Here is a 24,331-nt window from a genome sequence, read left to right as displayed (position 1 = left end):
GGCGTCCCGCCTCCACTTCTAGCCTGCGCATTCCCTAAACGCTAGCGTTCGGGCGCCTCTATGGCGACGCTCTGGCCTCCTAGCCGAGTGGCCTGTTGGGCCTGCGGGTACAAGGCTGGCTGAGGGCCCACTTGTGTCCACATTTTCTGGTGGGATCCTTATTCTGGAGACGCTCTGGATTTTCCTTGCGCAAGCTTCGCAAGCTAAAGATGTCCACCTGCCTTTTTCTAACAAAACATAATAATAAAAGGGGAAAGGGATAATGTCCTCCCTGCTCGGCCTCTTTAGTGCTCGCTCCCCTCTTACCCATCACAGTCCGTGGGCGGTTGGCCCCTCGGGTTCTGCATTTCAGAGACTCACTCCACATCCGGGGATTCCAGGTGCCTCAAAGTGCAGCTGAGGACCATGGAGGAGGTGCATTCCCTTTTCCTCCCAGTAAGTGGGGCAGGGATGAGACTCCGTCCAGCTGGGACCCCAGGAAATTGTAAAGAAAGTGAGACTCAGCTGGGCATGGTGGCTCACGCCTGTAATCCCAGCACTTTGGGAGGCCGAGGTGGGCGGATCACATGAGGCTAGGAGTTCGAGACCAGCCTGGCCAATATGGTGAAACCCCGTCTCTACTAAAATTACAAAAATTAGCCGAGTGTGGTGGCGGGTGCCTGTAGTCCCAGCTACCCAAGAGGCTGAGGCAGGAGAATCGCTTGAACCCGGGAAGCAGAGGTTGCAATGAACCGAGATCATGCCATTGATCTCTACCTGGGCGACAGAGTGAGATAGAGGGAAAAAAAAAAAAAAGAAAAAAAAGCCTGTAAGATTTGGGGGGTCCACCAGTTTGGAAGGAAACAGGCTCTGATCCAGAGGGAGGGAGGAAATTGGTGCTGGCATAGGTCATTCATCAAGGCTTGGATTTGTGGCCCACCTGTTTATATTCCTACGGGCACTAGCCAAAGTGGCCAAGGGTAATTTTGATACTTCATGCTGTCTTCAATCAGATTTTCTTGTTCTGCCCCCACCCCCCACCCCAAAGCAGGTAAAATCCCTCAGTATTTTCCCTAGCCCTTCAAAAAGCGTGACCGTGGGCTGTTTTAAAAGTGTAGTTCTCAGAGGCCAGGCGCGGTGGCTCACGTCTGTCTGTAATCCCAGCACTTTGGGAGGCCGAGGCGGGCAGATCACGAGGTCAGGAGATGCGACCATCCTGGCTAACACGGCGAAACCCCGTTTCTACTAAAAATACAAAAAATTAGCCGGGCGTGGTGGCGGGCGCCTGTAGTCCCAGCTACTAGGGAGGTTGAGGCAGGAGAATGGCGTGAACCCGGGAGGCGGAGCTTGCAGTGAGCCGAGATTGCGCGACTGCACTCCAGCCTGGGCCTCAGACCGAGACTCCGTCTCAAAAAAAAAAAAAAAAAGTGTAGTTCTCATTTTTGTTGTTGTTTCTGTCATTTTCCCTTCTCTGAATCTTTGAAGAAATTCCTATCTCATTCAGGAACATAAATAGCAACACAGTTTGATACTGGTACATAAAGGATAAAGCACTTAATAGGCTCAGGCTTGCTTCATACTTTTTATCTCTAGAACCATCACCACCAAGAATGTCAGGATTTATCTAGTTAGCAATAAACTTTGTCAGACTATTCTCAAGGTGATCAAAATGAATATATTTATTTATTTATTTTTGAGACAAGGTCTCACTCTGTCACCCAGAGGGGAGCGCACTAATGATCATAGCTTACCGCCGCCTCAACCTCCTGTGCTCAAGTGATCCTCCCACCTCAGCCTCCCAAATAGCTGGGACTACAGGCACAAGCCACCATGCCCAGCTAATTTTTAAAAAAATTTTGTAGAGAAAGAGTCTCCCTGTGTTGCCCAGGCTGGTCTCCAATTCCTGGCCTCAAGTGAGCCTCCTGCCTCAGCCTCCCAAGAGTCTCCCTGTGTTGCCCAGGCTGGTCTCCAATCCCTGGCCTCAAGTGAACCTCCTGCCTTAGCCTCCCAAAGTGCTGGGATTACAGCCATAAGCAGCCACACCCAACCTTAAAAGATTATATTTAGGCTGGGCACAGTGGCTCACGCCTGTAATCCCAGCACTTTGGGAGGCTGAGGCAGGTGGATCACGAGGTCAGGAGATCAAGACCATTCTGGCTAACACGGTGAAACCCCGTCTCTACTAAAAATACAAAAAATTAGCCAGGCATGGTGGCACACACCCATAGTCCCAACTACTTGGGAGGCTGAGGCAGGAGAATCGCTTGTTCAAACCCAGGAGGCGGAGGTTGCAGTGAGCTGAGATCGCGAGACTCGGCTCAAAAAAAAAAAAAAAAGATTATATTTAACAAAGGCCAAATCAAAATACAGTTTGATATAATTCATTTTAAATAATTTCCATTTTTAAACCAAATTTTCACATCACATACCCTCAAGCCATGGTGGAGGAGAGCAACCAATCTTCAAGATTCTGAATTTGTATTCAGGTCCTCTGCGGTATTTTAATTCAATTCAAATTAGAGATTGTTCCTGCGAAATTTTTAATTCTATGGGAAAACATTTACTAAGCAGAAAAAGCAAGATATAAAATCATGTAGAGAGAATGACAACTAGGTTTTTTTTTCGAGTATGGAAAACTTAGGCAAATTTTCTAAAATGAAGACATTTTTTAAAAACACTTAGCAAACATTCTCTGCTATTCACTCACTTAGAGAGTACAGATTCTTGTTGCTTTCAGGTATTGCAATAAAATGACTTAATGAAAAAGTCTGCATGTATAATGTGTGAGAGGAATCTTTGGTTAAGAAACAGTGAATTCTGATGAGAACTGAAGTTCAATATTGAGGAAAGGATAAATAAGCAGTGCATAAAAATAATATAATTCAAATATTGACCATGAATAGCGAAAAAAGACAGTTTTGTAAAGATTTGCTCCTTCATGTGTGTTCCAAGAAAGTGAAACTAATATTCTATTTTCTGATTCCCTCTTATAGATCTTAACTTGGTGTTAGTGATGTTCTGTAACATAGAGAAAAGGTACGAATTTGCTTAGTTGTAAAATAAGCCTTAAATGAACACCTACTATACACCAGGTACCAGGCTAGGTGCTAAGTAAAATTGGCCCATATCTCAAGCAACATTCTAGTGGAAAGAATGGCAGTGGCAACTGGAATTTAAAATCTTAAGACTGCTGTGTCAAATGATTAACTAGAAAGCTTAGGTGAAAAAAAACTTTATTGTATACAGATTCCTCCAAATTCTCTAAATCCCATATTTAGAAGGACTGATTAAAGCAAAACAATTTCCTCAAAGAAGTCTCAGTTTTAAATCAAAGTTTGCAGTTAAGACCCTTCACACTTTTGAAACACTGAATTCTCAAAGTTAATACAAATAAAGAGAACTTATATTTTAGTCTTTTTATCTTTTCAGCATTATCTTCATCTTATTCAAATAATGATTTTTTATTGATGTGGATTGTGTCTAGCGCCATGTCAACACTGTTAAAAATTCTTTTAATCCACCAGTAGGCCAAAATTAATCACCTCAAATGGTAGAGTATATGTTCATTCTTAGGTACTATAAATATTTGAGGTTAGAAAATATTCAAGAATAATAGGTACACAAATATTTGAGAATCTCTTACTATGCACAAAATCACAAATACTAAAGATAAAATATGAAATATTGTAGGCTGGAGGCCAGGCATGGTGGCTTACGCCTATAAATCCCAGCACTTTGGGAGGCTGAGGTGGGTGGACACTTGAGGTCAGGAGTTCAAGACCAGCCTGGCCAACATGATGAAACCCTTCCTCTACTAAAAATACAAAAATTAGCTGGACGTGCTGGCAGGCATCTGTAATCCCAGCTACTCGGGAGGCTGAGGCACAAGAATCACTTGAACCTGGGAGGCATAGGTTGCAGTGAGCCAAGATTGCACCACTGCACTCCAGTCTGGGCAACAGAGAAAGACCCCCATCTCAAAAAAAAAATAGAATAAAATACTGTAGGTTGGAGCCCTGTAAAATCAACACAAAATACAGGGGGTGGGTACAATGATGGTACAAGATACCATGATGCTAGTACACACCTGAGGAAGAAATTCAACAGACAGAGGTGTTCAACATACCAACCGGGATTCAGAGAAACGTATGTATTTTATTTTTCCAGTAATGGCTAGGGCAATATTTACTAAGGTGTGGTATACACACCACTGAGTTTAAGCAGTTCATGGACATTTTCATTTTGGTAGTTATTTTAATGTTTATATTTATTTCAATATGTGTTAGAAAACTAGCACACCAAATATGATTTCAGAAATATAATTGCTTAGAATGAAGCTAAAGTAAATGTTTTGTTTTAAAAACTTATTCAATTAAGAAAACTAAGGGCCGGGTGAGGTGGCTCACGCCTGTAATCCCAGCACTTTGGGAGGCCGAGGCGGGTGGATCACGAGGTCAGGATATCGAGACCATCCTGGCTAACACGGTGAAACCCTGTCTCAACTAAAAACACAAAAAAGTAGCCGGGCGTGGTGGCGGGCGCCTGTAGTCCCAGCTACTGGAGGCAGGAGAATGGCGTGAACCGGGGAGGCGGAGCTTGCAGTGAGCAGAGATCTCGCCACTGCACTCCAGCCTGGGTGAGAGAGCGAGACTCCGAGGAAAGAAAGAAAGGAAAGAAGGAAGGAAGGGAGGGAGGAAGGAAGGAAGGAGAGAGAGAAGGAAAGGAAGGAAGGGAAAGAAGGAAAGAGGGAAGGAAGGAAGGAAGAGAAAGAAAGGGAAGGAAGGAAGAAGAAGGAAAGAAAGAAAAAGAAAATAAGGAAGGAAAGAAGGAAAGAAAGGAGGAAGAAAGGGAGGAAAGGGAGGGAAGAGAAGGAAGGGAAGGAAGGAAAGGAAGAAAACTAAATATATGTGTATTGAAAGGCAGGAATGGTAAAATCATGAAGGTGGTATTCAAATGACTGAAGCTTGGGAAACACTGGTGCAGATTTAAAAGACTCTAAATCTGGGAGCTGGCCACTAGAGAAGTGTTCTCTATTATGAGTAAAGATATTTCATCAGCACCTGTTCTGATTCCATGCTTACTTAGCAACTTCTTGACTAATCACTCAACTTCCCAAGTGATTGGATACTGGGAAAGGAGGTGGCATAAACAAGACATACAAGCCTTACTTGCTCCTTATTATGAATTCATACATTGAAATTCTGGTTTACAAATCAGTCTTGTTTGAGCTTAACTAGTGTTCCTGAGAGGTCCTGTTTGCAATCAACCAGCCTTCCTAGATGATATAACACATTCAGTCGCACCTAAACTCTGTTATAAGTGTGTTTAATGAGAGCTTAAAGTAAGTGAAGGATAAAAGTCGAACACTGTGTCAGGTTTCCTTGGACAATACTTCCTTAGACTAAGGGGTCTTATTGGCCCTTTGTCACAGAAGAGTGGTTGACCAGTGAACTATGGAATTTAGTAAAGAGTCACTAGGAAAGCATAGTACCCAAGGAGGAGAAGCAGTGACCAGATCCTGTCCATGAACCTTGGCCAGGAATGAATCTCTTTTTGACTACCTCTCCCAAGACTGAAAGATTACAGCTTTCAAATAGGAGGAAAGTCACCAGCAATTGGCTGTGAATTCAACATTGGTAATCTCTGATTGTTCATTTATTAGCCATATGACCTTGGGCAAGTTATTTAATCTTTCTCTGTAAAATGGGGATAACCAGGGCCATCAGATACAGATATGGAGGTTGTATCCTGCACAAAGGCACCAAACCAAAAGGCAAGAAATAGCTGAACCCTCTCTGCCTACTCTCTAATGAACAAGCCAGGCACCTGCACAGCTGCATCTACTCATATGAGGCACCATTCCAATTCTCACAAAGGTTAAATTCCCTCTATTTTAAATACTTAGAATGGTTTCTATTTGCCTGATTGGTCCCTGACGGATACAGGGGTTTTATTGGAAAACTTCTTTGCCTGAAATCTGTCTTTTGGAATTCTGAAACTTTTATGTAGTGCCTAATAAAAAGACTATCAATTTAGGACCTCACAAAGAGTTATCTACACTTGTTCCTTCTACTTCCTCACCTTTCAATCCTCAATCCACTGCAATCTGACTTCTGCCTCATTGCTTTATTGAAATTGCTACTGGCAAGGTCACATTGACCTCCTTGTTACTAACCCTATTGGCAGTTTTCAGTTCTTAACCTAGGGGACCTCTTAGCAGTCAGTGACACTGTTGACCACTTCTTTATGAAAATACTCTATATGTAACTAGATAGCCATATGGAAAAAGACAAAATCTGACCTGTTTCTCACATTATACAGAATAAGAAATTCAAATATAAAAACAATAATACTATGCAAAAACTAGAAGAAAACACTGATGAATTCTTCTGTACTTGCAAAAACTTTTCTACCTATGATTTAAAATCCCGAAGGAATAATTTTACGTAATGTGACTAAGTAAAGGTTAAAAAATAAAACTTCATAGCAAAAAGTAACTATAAGAAAGCCAAAAGACAAATGAAAAACTGGAGAAATATATTTTCAATATACACCCAGTAAAAAGATTAAGATCTGTAATATGGAGAGAGCTGCTAAAAGTAAAAAAGAAAAAGATTAACAAATCTCAAGAAAAATTGGCAAGAGATACAAACAAAGAGTTCACAGAAAAAGAAAAGCAAATAGTCCTTAAATAAATGAAGAGAATCTCAACTTCATTTTAAGAGCAATGCAAATGAAAACTACACTGAGAAACAATTTTTCACCTATTAGAATGGCAAATGTTTGATAATGTACTCTGTTAGAAAGCTGTAAAGTAATAGGTACTCATATATTGCTCTTGGGAATGTACCGTGGCATAATCCTGAGGGAAGGGAATTTGACAAGACCTAGCAAAATTACACATGCATGTACCATTTGATCCAGCAATCTTCCTTCTGGAAGTTATCTCAGAGATACACTGGCAAAAAATACAAAAGGATTTTACGCAAAGTTATTCACTGCAGAACCAAAAGCTAAAGACTGAAAACAACTGAAAACTTGCTCAATAGCAGGCCAAAACATCTACCAATGGAATACTCTGCAGCCATTAAAAGAAAAGAGGATTATCTCTATACACTGCTATGGAGTGATTGCCAGGATGTATTATTGGAAAAAAGCCAGAGTAGTGTGTCCAGTATGCTAGCTTATATCTAAAAAGACATATTTGCTCATTTTTAATGGAAGGATAAATCAAAATTAATAAAATGGAAAGAAAAGAGGGAACCAGCAAAGGATAAGAACGTGTGCTAGGCCGGGCGCAAAGAGATTTCCCGGCCAGCAAATCTCTTTCTTACAGCAGAATGCTAGCTAACAAACGTAGAAGAACTAATAGAGGAGTTTTTTAGTTACCATTTTGCAACTATCATACTAATATTTGATTCTGGCTTACTAAAACTAGCAGCTGAAAGTTTGATGAAAAAAGGACATTAATAAGGTCTTATAGTGTCTCCCCACGAATTAGTTATCAATTATAAGGAAAAAATAATAACTGTACAATGGAGAAACCTGGAAGACATTATCTTAACCAAGTCACCAAAGTTAACAGTACTGTTCTGGTGATCTATTGCTGAATAACAAACTACTCCAAAACTTGGTGGCTTAAAACAATTTATTATTATCTTTCATGGTTCTGTTGATTGAGGGGGCTCAGTTGGCATCTCTCATGCAGTTACCTTCAGATGTTGGCTGGGACTTGATTCATCTTAACGTTTGATATCAATTTGTTTAACATTCAAGATGGCTTCTTTCTTCAGCTCTCTGGTGACTGGGATACCTGGAACAGCTGGGTGCTGGCCAGGTGTCTCTCTCTCTCCAAGTGGCTAGCTTGGGCTTCCTCACAGTTGGTGGTCTCAGTCAGACTTCTTATGTTGGTTGCTTACCCCCAGAGTGAGCATTCCAACCAGGCAAACATTGCAAGGACAAAATTCCAAGAGACAAGGCAGAAGCTGCGAGGCTTCTTCAGATCTAGTAGAAGAAGAAACAATCACGTCTGCCACATTCTATTAGTTAAAAGAAAGTCACTGGGCCAGTCCAGATTCAAGGAGAGGGAACAACATAAGGCCATGAAAACTGGGGACATAGTTCACTGAAGAACTTGGAGACTAGCTATCAGTCATGATCAATATGCATCATGTGCCTCCAGATGTAATGCAGTAAGAAGGACACTACAATACTCATGTGCTATTTCTGCCAGAAATGTTTAACTTGAACCTCATCATGAGGAAACTTGGGATAGATTTGAATTAAGGGACATTCTACTAAATAGCCTATACTCTTCAAAAATGTCAATGTCATGAACGACAAAGAAAGGCTAAGGAATTAATTCAGATTAAAGGAGGCTAAAGAGACATGAAGACTAAATGCATGATTAATCCTGGGTTGGATGCTGGATGAGAAAAAAAGAATGCTATAAAGGACACTATTGGAACAATTGGTGAAATTTGAGTAAGGTTTATAGATTAAGTAAGAGCACTGTGTCAATAAAAAATGATCTAATTGTAATAACTGTACTGTGAACATCCTTGTTTTTAGGAAATACACACTGAAGAATTTAAGGGCAGAGGCATATTGTCTGCAACTTAATCTCAAGTGGTTTAGGAAAAACTATATGAGAGAGAGAGAGAGAGAGAGAGAGAGAGAGAGAGGAAGCCAGGAGCAGGGAAGAAGGGAGAGAATAATAAAACAAATATGGCAAAATGTTAACAATTGGTAACTCTGGGTGAAAGTATATGGGAATTCTTTGTGCTATCTTTGCAACATTTTTACAAGTTTGAAGTTTTTTCAAATTAAAGAAAATATCTTCAAATGACTGAAACATATCAAATATATTTTTAAATTTTATGACTTCATCATTAACGATGCAAAAAAAAGTCAAAACCCAAAAACCTTATTGGCCCCCTTTGCTGGATGCTAGGGAATCAACCAATTTTGAAAACTAGTAAAAAGAAAGAAGCGACCAGGTGCAGTCGTTCACGCCTGTAATCCCAGCACTTTGGGAGGCCTAGGCGGGTAGATCACGAGGTCAGGAGTTTGAGACCAGCCTGGCCAATATGGTGAAACCCCGTCTCTACTAAAAATACAAAAATTAGCTAGGCATGGTGGCATGCGCCTGTAGTCCCAGCTACTCAGGAGGCTGAGGCAGAAGAATCGCTTGAATCCAGGAGGTGGTGGTTGCAGTGAGCTAAGATCGTGCCACTGCACTCCAGCCTGGGCAACAGAGTGAGACTCCATCCCCCCAAAAAAAGAAAGAAGCAAATGTTTATGCTACATTTCTTAAGCACAGTTTATCTTGGGGTAACCAAACTGTTGAGGGAAAATTCTTCTCCTTAGAAGAATTCCAGCTAATAAATGAAAAATTCCTCTCTATTTTGTAGCCCAACACCTGTGTCTGTAAATAAACTGGAATACAGTTGTGTTGGCCCGTTGTGCTTGTTATAACAAAAATACCTGAGACCGGGTAATTTATAAAGAACATAAACTTATTTCTCACAGTTCTAGAGGCTTGGAGTCCAAGATCAAGGCACCAGCAGGATCAGTGTCTGGTGAGGGCTCAGTTTCCAGTTCCAAGATGGCACCTTGTTGCTGCATTCTCTGGAGGGGAAGAACACTGTGTCCTCACATGGCAGAAGAGTAAAGAGAGCAAACGTACTCTCTCAAGCCCTTTTATAAATGCCCTACATTCATGAGGGCATGGCTCTCATAAGCATCACTTCCTAAAAAGGCCCCACTTATTGCAATGATGGTGATTAAGCTTCACCATGAATTTTGGAGGTAACACACATTCAAACCATGGCAACAGTCACTCCATTTGTTTACATATTGTCTATACTGGTTGCATTCACACCATAAAGGCAGAATTGAGTAGTTATGACAGAGACCGCATGGCTACTAGGCCTAAAATATTTACTACTGGGCTGTTTACAGAAAAAGTTTGCCAATCCTTGCTCTAGTCCAGGAGAATAATAGCCAATGACCTCCAGTGCCCAAACCGTGAGGGCACTATAACAAACTCACAGGGACATCACAGTAGGTATTTTAAATTTGGGGGGAAACAACGATGACATCTGTCAGAAGCTATGTGAACTACCAGCTTGAGGTAATTCAAAGTTTCAACATTAGGGCAAATTACATTCTTTTGACTAACTTATCTTTGCAGTCAGGTTTTCGGTGGTTGCTATGGTCTCAAGAAAGTGTTGTGCAGAATCCAGTTAGGAACAGGAAATGAGGGTAGTGGTGTCCCACCTGATTTCAAGGTTTCAGAAATTATGAGGTGCCCAAGAGGTATAGACATCCCATTAGTAAGCAAATGTGGTTATTTAAGAATGAAATTAAAGTATTATTCTTTCAAATTATGTGTATATTTTAAAGTCGCTACTAAGTTATTAGGACATAAATATATATGTTAAAAGTAGTAGCAAAAACCATAATTACTTTTGCACCAACATAATATTAATTTGTTTGACCCTAACTGCTTAATAAACAGAAATGTTAGGTACTTCTATTGACCTATGGGAACTGAGAAAAAATTATTCAGACACTAAAGATGTCATGAACTTCTGATCAAGTGGATGATCATCCATGGCTGCTGAAATGATTAGGTGAAAAGCAGACGAGGAACTTTGTTGTAGACAATATTTGAGCCCACTGAACAGCCTTAATCTCACAAAAGAAAGACCTCCAGAAATCATGTGCTTCCCAAAGTGTTACAATAGAAGTACAAAACACTATCTATAAAGGCTTGATTTTAAAAAATCAAGTGTGAATATGATCAATTGTTCAACTCTCCAGACTTAACTACCAGCCTACAGCAATTAGAGGGAATAGAGAATGTTAAATAACATTGCAGGGATATAATCAGCAAAATCTAGACTACAAGAAATTTTACTGGAAAAAAATACTTCGGTTTCTTTAAAAAAAAATTTAAAGGAAAAAAAGAGGTGGTTAACTTAGAGACTAAAGGGAATGTAAGAAACATAACTAATTGCAATGTGTGGATCTTGTTTGGATCCTGACTCGAACCAACTGAATTAAACTACAATACAATTCAAGAATTTGTAAACTCATGATACTAAATGATACTAAGTAAATATTAATGTTTTAGATATTATAATTATATTGTGATTATAATTTTTTAGATGAGTCTTTTGTTGTTGTTTTGAGACAGGGTCTCACTCTGTCACCCACGCTGGAGTGCAGTAGTGCAATCTCACTGCAGCTTCAACTTCCCTGGGCTCAGGTGATCCTCCCATCTCAGTCTCTCAAGTAGCTGGGACTACAGGTGTACACCATCATGCCCAGCTAGTTTTTGTATTTTTTTGTAGAAACAGGGTTTCCCCATGTTGCCCATACTCTTGAACTCCTGGACTCAAGGGATCTATCTGCCTCAGCCTCCCAAAGTGCTGGGATTATAGGCATGAGCCACTGCACCTGGCCTTGGAAGAGTCTTCATCTTTTAGAAATACATACTGAGTTGCCAGGCACAGTGGTACACACCTCTAGTCTCAGCTACTTAGGAGGCTGAGGCAGGAGGATCCTTGAGCTCAGGAGTTAGAGGCCAGCCTGGGCAACACAGATAAGTGATATCTGTAATAACACAGATAAGGCAACATCTATAAGTGATAGATACAGGGAGTCTCTACCTAGTCCTTAAATGTTGGGATTTCTTGGAATTTGTTCTCAATTCCTGGCCCCATCCTTTCTTTGTCTTGAGTGATTTTTATCTTCTCTCACAGTGCACGAGTGTATTAATCAAAAATGTTTTAGGGCCTCTGGCTACAATGGCACGTGCCAGTAATCCCAGCACTTTTGTAGGCTGAGATGAGAGGGTCACTTGAGGCTAGGAGTTGGAGACCAGCCTAAGCAACATAGGGAGACCTCGTCTCCACAAAAAATTTAAAAATCAGGCAGGTGTGGTGGTGCACGCCTGTAGTCCCGGCTATTCAGGAAGCTGAGTAGGGAGGATCTCTTGAGCCTGGGAGGTAGAGGCTGCAGTGAGCTGTGATCGTGCCACTGCACTCCAGCCTGAGTGATAGAGTGAGACCCTGTCTCAAACAAACGAAAACAAAGTTTTAGTGGCTATTATGTTATGATATGTACTGGTTTTTTGTCCATGGTTCCTGACCCCTATCTCCCATAGTCTTTGTTACAATGTTGGGGCACTTAAGGCCTTAGGAAATAGAATCTCTCTCTTTCTTTCTCCTGTCCTCATTTTACCTGCCCAAGCCAAGACTGTAATCTGATTGTGGGTCAAAATACCCTTATTCCAGAAAGCACCCTACCCCACACCTTAGAGGAAGGAATACAATGCAGAGAGGCTAAGAAAAATCTGAAAAGTCAAGCCTTGCTGGGTTTAAATCATATTTTTTTTGTCCAATCACATTTCTACACAGTTGTCAATCATGCCTATGCAATGAAGCCTCCATAAAAACCCAAAATGACAGGGATCAGAGAGCTCCTGGATACCTGCACATGTGGAGGTTCCTGGAGGGTGGTGCACCCAGGGGGTGCATTGAAGCTTCATGCCCCTTCCCCCATACCTCACCCTATACATTTCTTCATTCATATCCTTTGTAATATCCTTCATGATAAAACAGTACATATAATTAAGTGTTTTTTTGAGTTCTGTGAGCCACTCCAGCAAATTAATTGAACCCAGAGAGGGGGTCATGGGAACCCCAACTTGAAGCTAGTCCACCAGAAGTTCCAGAGGCCTGGACTTGCAACTGGTGTGGTGAGGTTGGGGGCAATCTTGGGCACTGAGTCCTCAACCTGTGGAATCTGTTGCTATCTCCAGTATCAGAATTGGTTGGAGGACTCCCAGTTGGTGTCTGCTGCAGAATTCATTACTTGCTTGGTGGTGGGGAGAAACCCCCACACACTTGCTCACAGAAGACTTTTTCTGTGTTGATGCTTGTTGTCATGGTAGCATGAGAGCAGAGGAAAAACATTCTTTGAGAGTTTCTCCCAAACAGTAACAAATCTTATTCAACTCACTTTAAAAATAACAAAACAAAACAAACAAACAAAAGCAGTGAAGGAGATTTATCTGGGAAGAATCCAGAATGACGATCAGAGTTGTAGGTACCCAGACCTCAGTCCTAGACTTAGTGCCACTAGTCGAGGCACTCTATCTCCATGCATCAAGCAGAGATGTCTTTGTTCTAAAGACAGGTTCTCTTTATGCTGCAGGGAAAATGATGACTACTGTCAGCCCCAGAATCACATTCATCTAGTTTAGCCATCTGGTGAACAAATAAGCAACTCCAGGAAGACAGTTTCTTTCTCTTCCTGTCTACAGACCAACTCTAGGGAAAGACTCTGATTTGCCTTTTGAGTCATGTTCCCCATATGGGAGGATGACGTAGAATGACGAGGCCTGGGTAAGACCAAGGGAGCAGGGTCTACTATCAGAAGAAAGGGAAATTTTTACTGGGCAAGTAAAAGTAGCTATCTCAGTTCCCTAAAGAAAGCTACAATGACCCCTTGCATGTTGATAACTCTCAAATGTAGAGTTCCACATCTTGCCACCCAGCAGCCCACTAGATACCTACAATCAGTTGTTTTACAGCTACTCTTCACTCAGCATTTCCAATGCTGAATTCATCCTCTCAACCTCTCCTCCCAATCTGTTTTCCCTCTTTATTCTCAATCTCAATGAAGGACACTACCATTCATAGACTCGTCCAAGTCCCAAACCTGGGAATCCTATTCTTTACTCCTCAATATCCATCACTCCCCACATTCAGGTAGTAAAATCTGTCAATTCTACCTCAAATATCTTGAATATGCTCATATCTTATACGTTGAATGCTCATTTATCATTCTCCACTGTCACTAATGTAGTTTAGTGGTTATCATCTCTCATCTAAACTACTCCAGTATCCTTTTCTGACTTTTTGATTTAAAGTAGTACCCTCAAAGCATTATACTGTACAATGGCACTCAGTTTATTTATGTAACAGAACTTACCATAACATCTATTTATTAGATAAAATGCTTACTTTTAATTGTTATTATTATTGTTTTTCTCCTTGACTTGAATATAAGTTCCTTCTTGGAAGAGATCATGTCATTTCTATTCACTTCTAGTAGATTACGGTGTCTAAATCAACTCAAACTGGTGTGGTGAGGTGGGGGGCAGACTTGGGGATTGAGTTTTGTCCAACTAAGCAAGCACAGAGTTTTTTACAACTTATATTTATTGCTAAATAAATATGAATTTTTCTCAACAGGGAGGCATAAAGTTTTTTACAACTTATATTTTATACTTTTATATTTTTACCACCTATATTGCTAAATAAATATAAATTGTAAAAAAAAACTCTATGCCTGCTTAGTTAGACAAAAACTACCATTAAACAGGTAGATTTTGTTAGAGGAAGGAAATGAGTGGAGAAAAAGTGTGGTACTCAGATTTTTCCCTTTATTAATCTTTTTTATTTTATTTTATTTTTTGAGGAAGAGTCTTGTTCTGTTGCTCAGGCTGGAATGCAGTGGTGCAATCTTAGCTCACTGCAACCTCTACCTCCTAGGTTCAAGCAATTCTCCTGCCTCAGCCTCCCAAGTAGCTGGGACTACAGGTGTGCACCACCAGACCCGGTTAATTTTTGTATTTTTAGTAGAGATGGGGTTTCACCATGTTGGCCAGGCTAGTCTCGAGCTGCTGGCCTCAAGTAATCCACCCACCTCGGCCTCCCAAAGTGCTGGGATTACAGGTGTGAGCCACAGGGCCCGGCTGTCCCCACAATTAAACTTACTGTGTTTCATTAACCTTCTTGAATCTGAAGTTTTATTTTTCACAACATTAGGGGAATTTTCCAGATTTTATTTTTATTGATTTATTTTTTTGAGACAGAGTCTCACTCTGTCGCCCAGTGGTACAATCTTGGCTCACTGCAACCTCTGCCTCCTGGGTTCAGGTGATTCTCCTGTCTCAGCCTCCTGAGTAGCTGGGATTACAGACATGCGCCATCATGCCCAGCTGATTTTTTGTATTAGGTTATATGGGGTTTCACCATGTTGGCCAGGCTGGTTTCGAACTCCTGACCTCAGGTGATCCACCCACCTCAGCCTCCCAAAGTGCTGGGATTACAGGCATGAGCCACAGGTCCCGGCCATCCCCCAAATTGATCTTATTGTGTTTCATTAACCTTCTTGAATCTCATGTTTTATTTTTCACAACATTAGGGGAATTTCCCACCTTTTATTTCTTCAAATATTCTCTCTCTCCTCATTTTCTAGGAAAATAATTTCATTTATGTTAGAACTTTTGATATTGTCCCATATCAAAACGGTCCCTGAGGCTATTTTTTTCAACTATTTACTTCTCTGTTGTTCAGATTATACAATTTCTGTTGATTTATCTGCAAGTTTACTGACTCTTTTCTGTCACTTCCATTCTGCTGTTAAGCCTATTCACTAAAAAGGTGAATTTTTAATTTCAGATATTAAAATTTTCAGGGATGTTTTGTATCTGTATATATGTCTGTGGGTTTTAGTTCTCTGCTAATATTTCCTACTTTTACGTCATTGTGATCTTATTTCCCTTCACATCCTTGACTTAGTTTAATAGCTACTTTAAAATCTCTGTCTACTAATTCAAACATCTGGGCATCTTAGAACTGGTCTGTTAGTTGTCTTTTCTCTTAAAAATGGGGTGTGTTTCGCTGGGCGCGGTGGCTCACACCTGTAATCCTAGCACTTCCGGGGGCCGAGGCAGGCGGATCACGAGGTTTATGCGTAAAATCTAGGGTTCTACCCTCTTTTTTTACTTAAGGTATTCCCCCTTACTTTCCAGCAGCTGATTGTCTCAAATTCTGTCCTCTAGTTTTTTAGACCAGAAAAGCTGTGATCTACCAGATTTCCAGGCACTTTTCACAGTGCAGAGTGGAGCTTACTCTCATGCTAGAATCTGCAAAAACAGGGGAAACTCACCCAGTGCTGTTCCCTTGTTTCAAATGTTATCTACCCTCCTGCTTTTGCTTGCTCTTTAGTGCCACAGGTGGCATTTATTGTATTTTGTGCAGAGCTCAAGAATTTAGTGAGAAGAGAAGGTTCATGCGTTTGGAGCTTATGCAGCTCTTACAAGAAAAAACTCCACTCAAACATTTGGTATGAGGTTTAAATTTTTGTAGAACAATTGAATGAGAATTGAAGGTTGTAGTGTGCAAGAGCTATAGACTCCAGATTAGAGAGTTTAGAAGAATTTGGATCAATCCTAGTTGTTTCCGACACTGTAAGTCTTTGCCAATCTATTTTTGATTCAATTACATGCTTTTTGGTGGTTTATCCGGACTCTTCCCAATCAACTCTCATTTTTTCATCACATACCAGTCACTTTTCTAAGAATCTGTCCATTTCTTCTAGCTTATTGAATTTGTTAACATACAATTGTTCACAGTATTCTCTCATAATCCTTTTTATTTCTGTAAGTTTGGTAGTAATAACCACACTTTCTCTTCTTCTTTTAGTAATTTTCTTCTTTTTTTCTTACCAGTCTAGCTATAGGTTTGTTGATGTTGTTGAGCTTTTGGAAGAACCAACTATTGGTTTTGTAGATTCTCTCTATTGTTTTCTATTCTCTATTCCTTTTTTTTTTTTTTTTTTAAGAGAGACAAGGTCTTGCTCTGTCACCCAGGTTAGAGTGCAGTGGCACAATCACACAGCTCACTGCATCCTTGAACTCCTACGTTCAAGCAATCCTCCCACCTCAGCCGCCCAAGGGACGGACTTCAGGTGCATCCCACCACATCCAGCTGTTTCTCTATTTTTTTGTAGAGACAGGATCTCAGCATGTTGGACAGGCTTATTAAAAAAAAAATTATTTATCTCGTCTAAAATCCTAATTATTTCCTTTCTCCTGCTAGCTTTGGGTTTATTTTGTTCTTATCTTTCAAGTGCCTTAAGTTGGAAAGTTTGTTGATTTGAGATCTTTCCTTTTCTTTTTTCTTTTTTTCTTTTTTTTTTTTGAGACAGGGTCTCACTCTGTCATCCAGGCTGGAGTGCAGTGGTGCAATCTTGGCTCACTGCAACCTCCGCCTCCCAGGCTCAAGAGATCCTCCTGCCTCAGCCTCCTAAGTGGCGAGGATTACACGCAGGCGCCACCATGCCCAGCTAATTTTTGTATTTTTGGTAGAGACAGGGTTTCACCACATTACCCAGGCTGATCTCAAACTCCTGGGCTCAAATAGTCCTCCCCCCTTGGCCTCCTAAAGTGTTGGGATTACAGGCATGAGCCACTGTGCCCTGTTCAATAAGTTTTAAAAGACTAAAATCATACAAAATATTTTTGGATTTTTCATCTCTAAAAAAATACAAAAACTAGGTGGGCATGGTGGTATACACCTGTGATCCCAGTTACTGGGGAAGCTGAAGTGGGGGGGATCACTTGAGCCTGAGAGTTCGAGGCTGCAATAAGCCATAAGCATGCCACTGCACTCCAGCCTGAGTGACACAGTGAGACTCTGTCTCAAGAAAAACAAGAAAAAAAACCAAAGAAATGAAAAACAACTTATTGAGACTTGTTTTGTAGCCTAACGTATAGTCTATCTTGGTAAATGTTCCATATGCACTTGAGAAAAAACATACACTGTATTAGTCCTTTTTCATGCTGCTGATAAAGATATACCCATGACTGGGCAATATACAAAAGAAAGAGGTTTAATTGGACTTACAGTTCCACATGGCTGCAGAGGCCTCACAAATCCCTTTGCCTCACAAGCAGAAGGCAAGGAGGAGCAAGTCATATCTTACATGGATGGCAGCAGGCAAAGAGAGAATGAGACAGAAGCGAAAGCAGAAACCCCTTATAAAACCATCAGATCTTGGGGTCAGGCACAATGGCTCACGCCTATAATCCCAGCACTTTGGGAGGCTGAGGTGGGAGGATCACCTGAGGTCAGGAGTTCGAGACCAGCCTGACTAACATGGAGAAACCCTGTCTCTACTAAAAATACAAAATTAGCCGGGCATGGTGGCGCATGCCTGTAATCCCAGCTACTCAGGAGGCTGAGGCAAGAGAATCACTTGGACCTGGGAGGCAGAGGTTGCAGTGAGCCGAGATTGCACCATTGCACTGCAGCCTGGGCAACAAGAGCGAAACTCCATTTCAAAAAAAAAACAAAACCATCAGATCTCATGAGACTTACTGCCACAAGAACAGTATGGGGAAAACCACCCCCGTGATTCAATTATCTCACACTGGGTCCCTCCCACAACACGTGAGAATTATGGGAGTACAACTCAAGATGAGATTTAGGTAGGGACATAGCCAAACCATATCATTATGCCCCTGGCCCCTGCCAAATCTCATGTCCTCATATTTCAAAACCAGTAATGCCTTCCCAATAGTCTCCCAAAGTCTTAACTCATTTTAGCATTAACTCAAAAGTCCATAGTCCAAAGTCTCATCTGAGGCTGGGTGCAGTGGCTCACGCCTGTAATCCAGAACTTTGGGAGGCCAAGGTGGGGGGATCACATGAGGTCTGGAGTTCAAGACCAGCCCGAACAACATGGTGAAACCCTATCTCTACTAAAAATACAAAAATTAGCCAGGTGTGGTGGTGGGCGCCTATATTCCCAGCTACTCAGGAAGCTGAGGCAGGAGAATCACTTGAGACCAGGAGGTGGAGGTGGAGGTTGCAGCAGTGAGCTGAGATCATGCCACTGCACTCCAGCCTGGGTGACAGAGTGAGACACTGTCTTAAAAAAAAAAAGTCTCATCTGAGACAAGGCAAGTCCCTTCCAACTACAAGCCTGTAAAATCAAAAGCAAGTTAGTTACTTCCTACATACAATGGGGGTACAAGCATTGGGTAAATACAGCCGTTCCAAATGGAAGAAATTGGCCAAAATTGAGGGGCCACAGGCCCCATCCAAGTCCAAAATCTAGCGGGGAAGTCAAATTTTAAAGGTCCAAAATTGTCTCCTTTGACTCCATGTCTCACATCTAGGTCATGCTGATGCAAGAGGTGGGTTCCCATAATCTTGGGCAGCTCCACCCCTGTGGCATTTCAGGGTACAGCCTTCCTCCCGCTTGCTTTCATGGGCTGGCATTGAGTGTCTGTGGCTTTTTCAGGCACATGGTGCAAGTTGTTGGTGGATCTACCATTCTGGGGTCTGGAAGACAGTAGCTCTCTTCTCACAGCTCCACTAGGCAGTGCCCCAGTAGGGAGTCTGTGTGGGGGCTCACACCCCACATTTCCCTTCCACACTGCCTTGGCAGAGGTTCTCCGTGAGCACCCCCACCCCTGCAGAAAACTTTTGCCTGGGCATCCAAGCATCCTCTGAAATCTAGGCAGAGGTTCCCAAACCTCAGTGCTTGACATCTGTGTACCCGCAGGCTCAATACCACGTGGAAGCTGTCAAGGCTTGGGGCTTCTACCCTCTGAAGCCACAGCCTGAGCTGTACCTTGGCCCCTTTTAGTCATGGCTCTGGAAGGAGTGGCTGGGATGCAGGGCACCAAGTCTCTATACTGCACACAGCACGGGGACCCTGGGCCCGGCCCATAAAACCATTTTCTCCAAGGCCTTGGGCCTGTGATGGGAAGGGCTGCCATGAAGGCCTCTGACATGCCCTGGATAATTGGGGATTAACATTCTGCTCCTTGTTACTTATGCAAATTCCTGCAGCCCATTTGAATTTCTCCTCAGAAAATGGGATTTTTTCCATTGCATTGTCAGGCTACAAATCTTTCAAACTTTTATGCTCTGCTTCCCTTATAAAACTGAATGCTTTTAACAGCACCCAAGTCACCTCTTGAATGCTTTGCTGCTTAGAAATTTCTTCTGCCAGATATCCTAAATCATCTCTCTCAAGTTCAAAGTTCCACAAATCTCTAGGGCAGGGTCAAAATGCCACCAGTATCTTTGTTAAAACATAACAAGAGTCATCTTTGCTCCAGTTCCCAACAAGTTCCTCATCTCCATCTGAGACCACCTCAGCCTGGACCTTATGTCCACATCGCTATCAGGCGTTTGGTCAAAGCCATTCAACAAGTCCTAGGAAGTTCCAAACTTTCCCACATTTTCCTGTCTTCTTCTGAGCCCTCCAAACTATTCCAATCTCTGCCTGTTACCCAGTTCCAAAGTCGCTGCCACATTTTCAGGTATCTTTTTAGCAGCGCCCCACTCTACTAGTGCCAATTTACTGTATTAGTCCGTTTTCATGCTGCCGATAAAGACATATCTGTCACTGGGGAATTTACAAAAGAAAGAGGTTTAATTGGACTTACAGTTCCACATGGCTGGGGAGGCCTCATAATCATGGCAGAAGGCAAGGAGAAGCAAGTCACATCTCACATGGTGGTGGCAGGCAAAGAGAGAATGAGAGAGAAGCGAAGGCAGAAACCCCTTAAAAAACCATCAGATCTCATGAGACTTACTACCACAAGAATAGTATGGGGAAAACTGCCCCCATGATTCAATTATCTCCCACCAGGTCCCTCCCAAAACACGTGGGAACTATAGGAGTACAATTCAAGATGAGATATGGGTGGGGACACACAGCCAAACCATATCACATACTTTGCTGTTCCTGGGAGGGAGTGATGTCCTATAAATGTCTGTTAGATCTAGTTGGTTTATGTGTTGTTCAAGTCTTCAACTTTTTTGTTGATCTTCTATCTGGGCCTTTATGGAATGCAAGGTGTTGAACTCTCCAACTATTAGGGTAGCACTGTCTAAAATTACATCTTTATATATTATATGCTTATTAAGATAGATTTTTTTTTTTTTTTTTTTTTTTTTTGAGACAGAGTCTCGCTCTGTCGCCCAGGCTGGAGTGCAGTGGCGCAATCTCGGCTCACTGGGACTACAGGCGCCCGCCACCACGCCCGGCTAATTTTTTATATTTTTTTTTTTTAGTAGAGACGGGGTTTCACCGTGGTCTCGATCTCCTGACCTCGTGATTCGCCTGCCTCGGCCTCCCAAAGTGCTGGGATTACAAGCGTGAGCCACCGCGCCCGGCCTAACATAGATTTATAAATATTCTTTTATGCATTTATTTTTTAAATCCTTTTTCCTTAAAAAAGAGGAGTTACAAATCCAAAAATAGAAAACTACTTACTTTTAATTTCACCTATGTAGTTACCTTTACTGATATTCTTTAGTTCTTCATATGGCTTTGAGCTACTCTCTCCTAGCCTCTTTTCAGGCTGAAGGACTTCCTTTAGTATTCCTTGTACTTACGAACTCCCTCTGTTTTTGTTGTTCTAGGAACATATTTATTTCTCCTTCATTTTTTAAGGATACTTTTGCTAGATTCAGGATTCTTTTTTGGCTTTTTTTCGCAGCACTTATGTCATTCCACTGCCTTCTGAGCTCCATGGTTTCTGATGATAAGCCTACTGTTAATCTTAATGAAGATTCCTTCATTAAGGAATGACCAGTCATTTCTCTCTTGATGCTGCCAAAATTCTCTGTTTTTGTCTTTTAACAATTTAATCACAATTTGTCTTGGTGTAGATCTCTTTCAATTTATCCGCCCTGAAGTTCATTGAGCTTCTTAGATGTGTAGACGCCTGTCTTTCATTAAATTTGGTAATTTTTCAGCTATTATTTCTTCAAATATTCTTTACACTCCTTTCTTTTCTCCTCTCCTTTTGGAATTCCCACTGTGCTTGATGGTGTCCCACAATCCTTACAGGTCTTGTTCATTTTTCTTATTTTTTCTTTCTGTTCCTCAAACTGTATACTCTTGATATATCTTCAAATTCCCCAATCTTTCTTTTGCCTGCTCAAATCTGCTATTTAACCCCTCCAGTGAACATTATATTTCAATTATTGTGCTTTTCAACTCCAGCAACTCTATTTGGTTTCTTTTTATAATTTCTACCTCTTTAATAGTATCCTCTATTTATTGAACAATTCACTTTTCCTAGTTTCCTTTAGTTATTGTCTATTATTTTCTTTGCTCTTTGAGCATATTGAAGACAGTCGACAATGTCTGGGCTTCCCAAAGGAATGCTCTCTAAAAATTTTTTCCTTATAAATAAGCCATACTTTCTCGTTTCTTTGCATGCCTCATAATTTTTTCTTGTTGAAAACTGGACATTTTGTATATAATATGGTAATTCTGGATATCTGCTTCTCCCACTCCCCACCAGAGTTTGTTGTTGTTGTTGATTTCTTTTATTAAATGTCTGGAACCAAAAAATAAAAAGATAAAAGCCCAAAATGCGAGAAAACACTCCCAGTCTTTGCCAGTTAGCTATGTGTTGTGGCACCCCTTCAATGCTTAACTAGGTAGTTTACAACTGCTTGCATGAAAGCTGAAGGTCAGTCAGAGGTGAGAGTTTACAGTGTTCTTAGGTTTTTCTCTGAGTATGCATCCAGACCAGGGCATGCTGATGGCCTTCTAGATTCCCCAGAATAAAATGAAGCTTTCCAAAGCCTTTATTCCCCCAACTATCTCCTTCTCCAGCCTCTTCCTTCCCAGGATTTTTGGTCTGTTTATTGCTTGTCCTGGCTTTCATACCTTGCTTTCTGTGACACTGGCTGTTTGCCTTTAATGTTTTTGACAAACACTGCCTGGGAAGCTGCCTGAGCCCTGAGGAAGCTCTGAGGCAGGTGAAACAAAGGCAAGCCCTTGCGTTGAACCTTCAGGAAACCATCAGAGAGGTCAAAACACACCTACAATTCCTTGAGGATAAGGTCCATAGTGCTCCCTCTGGTGCCAGCAACCCACACCAGGAATGTGGCTGCCATCTTCAAGGCCACTGCCAACTTGGAGAGTGGAAGATGATCACAGAACTCTCTTACCAAAATTCAGCAGTTTTTTCTTCATTACATGTTCCCCTGGCTTTTGTGAGTTTTTTATCCGTTTCAGAATTTCCAAAAAAGGTGCTCCTGACAGTTTTGCCAGCTTATTCATTCTTGAGTTCTCTACTTTTTTCCCATTTTTTGCTGACATCATTTCATTCTATTTACTTTTGTGTTTCCCAGCCTTGCTTGAAATTATTTTCTCAGCCTGGAATGCAGAAAAAAAAGAAAGGTTGCTATCACTGAAACTATCAAAAGAATGTATTACTGACTTGTGTTACTTGACCGGCCCTGACTTGAAGGCAGGGCCAATGAGCAGTTCAAAAAGTTTTTGAACAAGAATACCATCAGCAAAACAACTTTTATCTCCCTTAAAGACAACATTCATTAAATCGTTTGCCTTGTATTTGTCAAGCCCTCCATAATAGACGCAATGTTTAAGAGCACACAGGCTTTGGGATAAGATCTTAGTATGAATTCCAGATCTTCTGCCACTTAGCAGTTGTTTGGCCTTGTACAAGGCACTTAAATTCTCTGGGACTATTTCCTTATCTGTAAGACAGGAAAAATATACATTTCTAGAGCTGTGACAAAGACGTAAAGAGATATTATCATTTCCAGAACTGTGGTAAAGACTTAAAAAGATACACACGTAAAATTCTTGGCATTCAATGTTAGCTATTTGTTAAATTTGAATTTTTATTTTATTTTATTTTAGAGACGGAGTCTCGTTCTGTTGCCCATGCCGGAGTGCGGTGGCACAATCTTAGCTCATTGCAACCTCTGCCTCCCGGGTTCAAGCGATTCTCCTGCCTCAGCCTCCAGAGTAGCTGGGATTACAGGTGCACGCCACCACGCCTGGCTAATTTTTGTATTTTTAGTAGAGACGGGTTTCACCATGTTGGTCAGGCTGGTCTCAAACTCCTGACCTTGTGATCTGCCCTTCTCAGCCTCCCAAAGTGCTGCGATTACAGGTGTGAGCCACTGCACCCAGCCTAAATTTGAATTTTCAAGTTTAGGTTTTTTGTTTTGTTTCATTTTGAGACAGGGTCTTGCTCTGTCACCCAGGCTGCAGTGCAGTGGCACCATCATAGCTCACTGCAGCCTTAACTCCTGGCTTCAAACAATCCTCCTGCCTCAGCCTCCCAAGTAAGATTGACTACAGGCAGGTGCCACCCTGCCCAGTTAATTTTTTAAATTCTTTTGTAGAGATGGGGTCTCCCTATGTTGCCCAGACTGGTCTCCAACTCCTGGCCTCAAGTGATTCTCCCACCTCAGCCTCCCAAAATGCCGAGATTACAGGCATAAGCCATGGAGCCGGCCTAAATTTTTAGTTTTTTTCTGGCATTACAGACACTGTTTCTTCTGGTTTAAGCAGAAAAAAGAAAAAGAAACAAAAAGAGCCACTGGCTTCCTCTGTAAGAAGAGCTTAGGGTGGCCATATGCTTTTCAGGGACTGACCTTGAACTGATTTTCATAACAAGCACATTAATTTTACTTAGACTGTATGTTTACTTGGGGAGGTTTTGGGGGAAATTGCTGGGTATGTGGGGTGG

General features: G+C 41.5%; 1 long non-coding RNA gene across 2 annotated transcripts in view; it reads right to left on the bottom strand.

Moving 5' to 3' along the window:
- Window positions 1–7,617: 7,617 nt before the first annotated feature.
- Window positions 7,618–24,331, bottom strand: part of LOC131382349 (uncharacterized) — a 34,924-nt gene continuing 18,210 nt past the window's right edge. For both annotated transcript variants that reach the window (XR_009211763.1, XR_009211762.1), the window contains exons 2-4: window positions 20,249–22,983; window positions 9,509–9,609; window positions 7,618–7,983 (exon numbers count right to left, since the gene is read on the bottom strand). This is a non-coding gene — a long non-coding RNA (uncharacterized LOC131382349). The remainder of the gene's footprint in view (window positions 7,984–9,508; window positions 9,610–20,248; window positions 22,984–24,331) is intronic.

The sequence above is a fragment of the Hylobates moloch genome, unplaced genomic scaffold (genome assembly GCF_009828535.3).
Source record: "Hylobates moloch isolate HMO894 unplaced genomic scaffold, HMol_V3 SCAFFOLD_23, whole genome shotgun sequence".
Classification (NCBI taxonomy): Eukaryota; Metazoa; Chordata; class Mammalia; order Primates; family Hylobatidae; genus Hylobates; species Hylobates moloch.
This window is presented reverse-complemented; position numbering and strand designations above follow the sequence as displayed.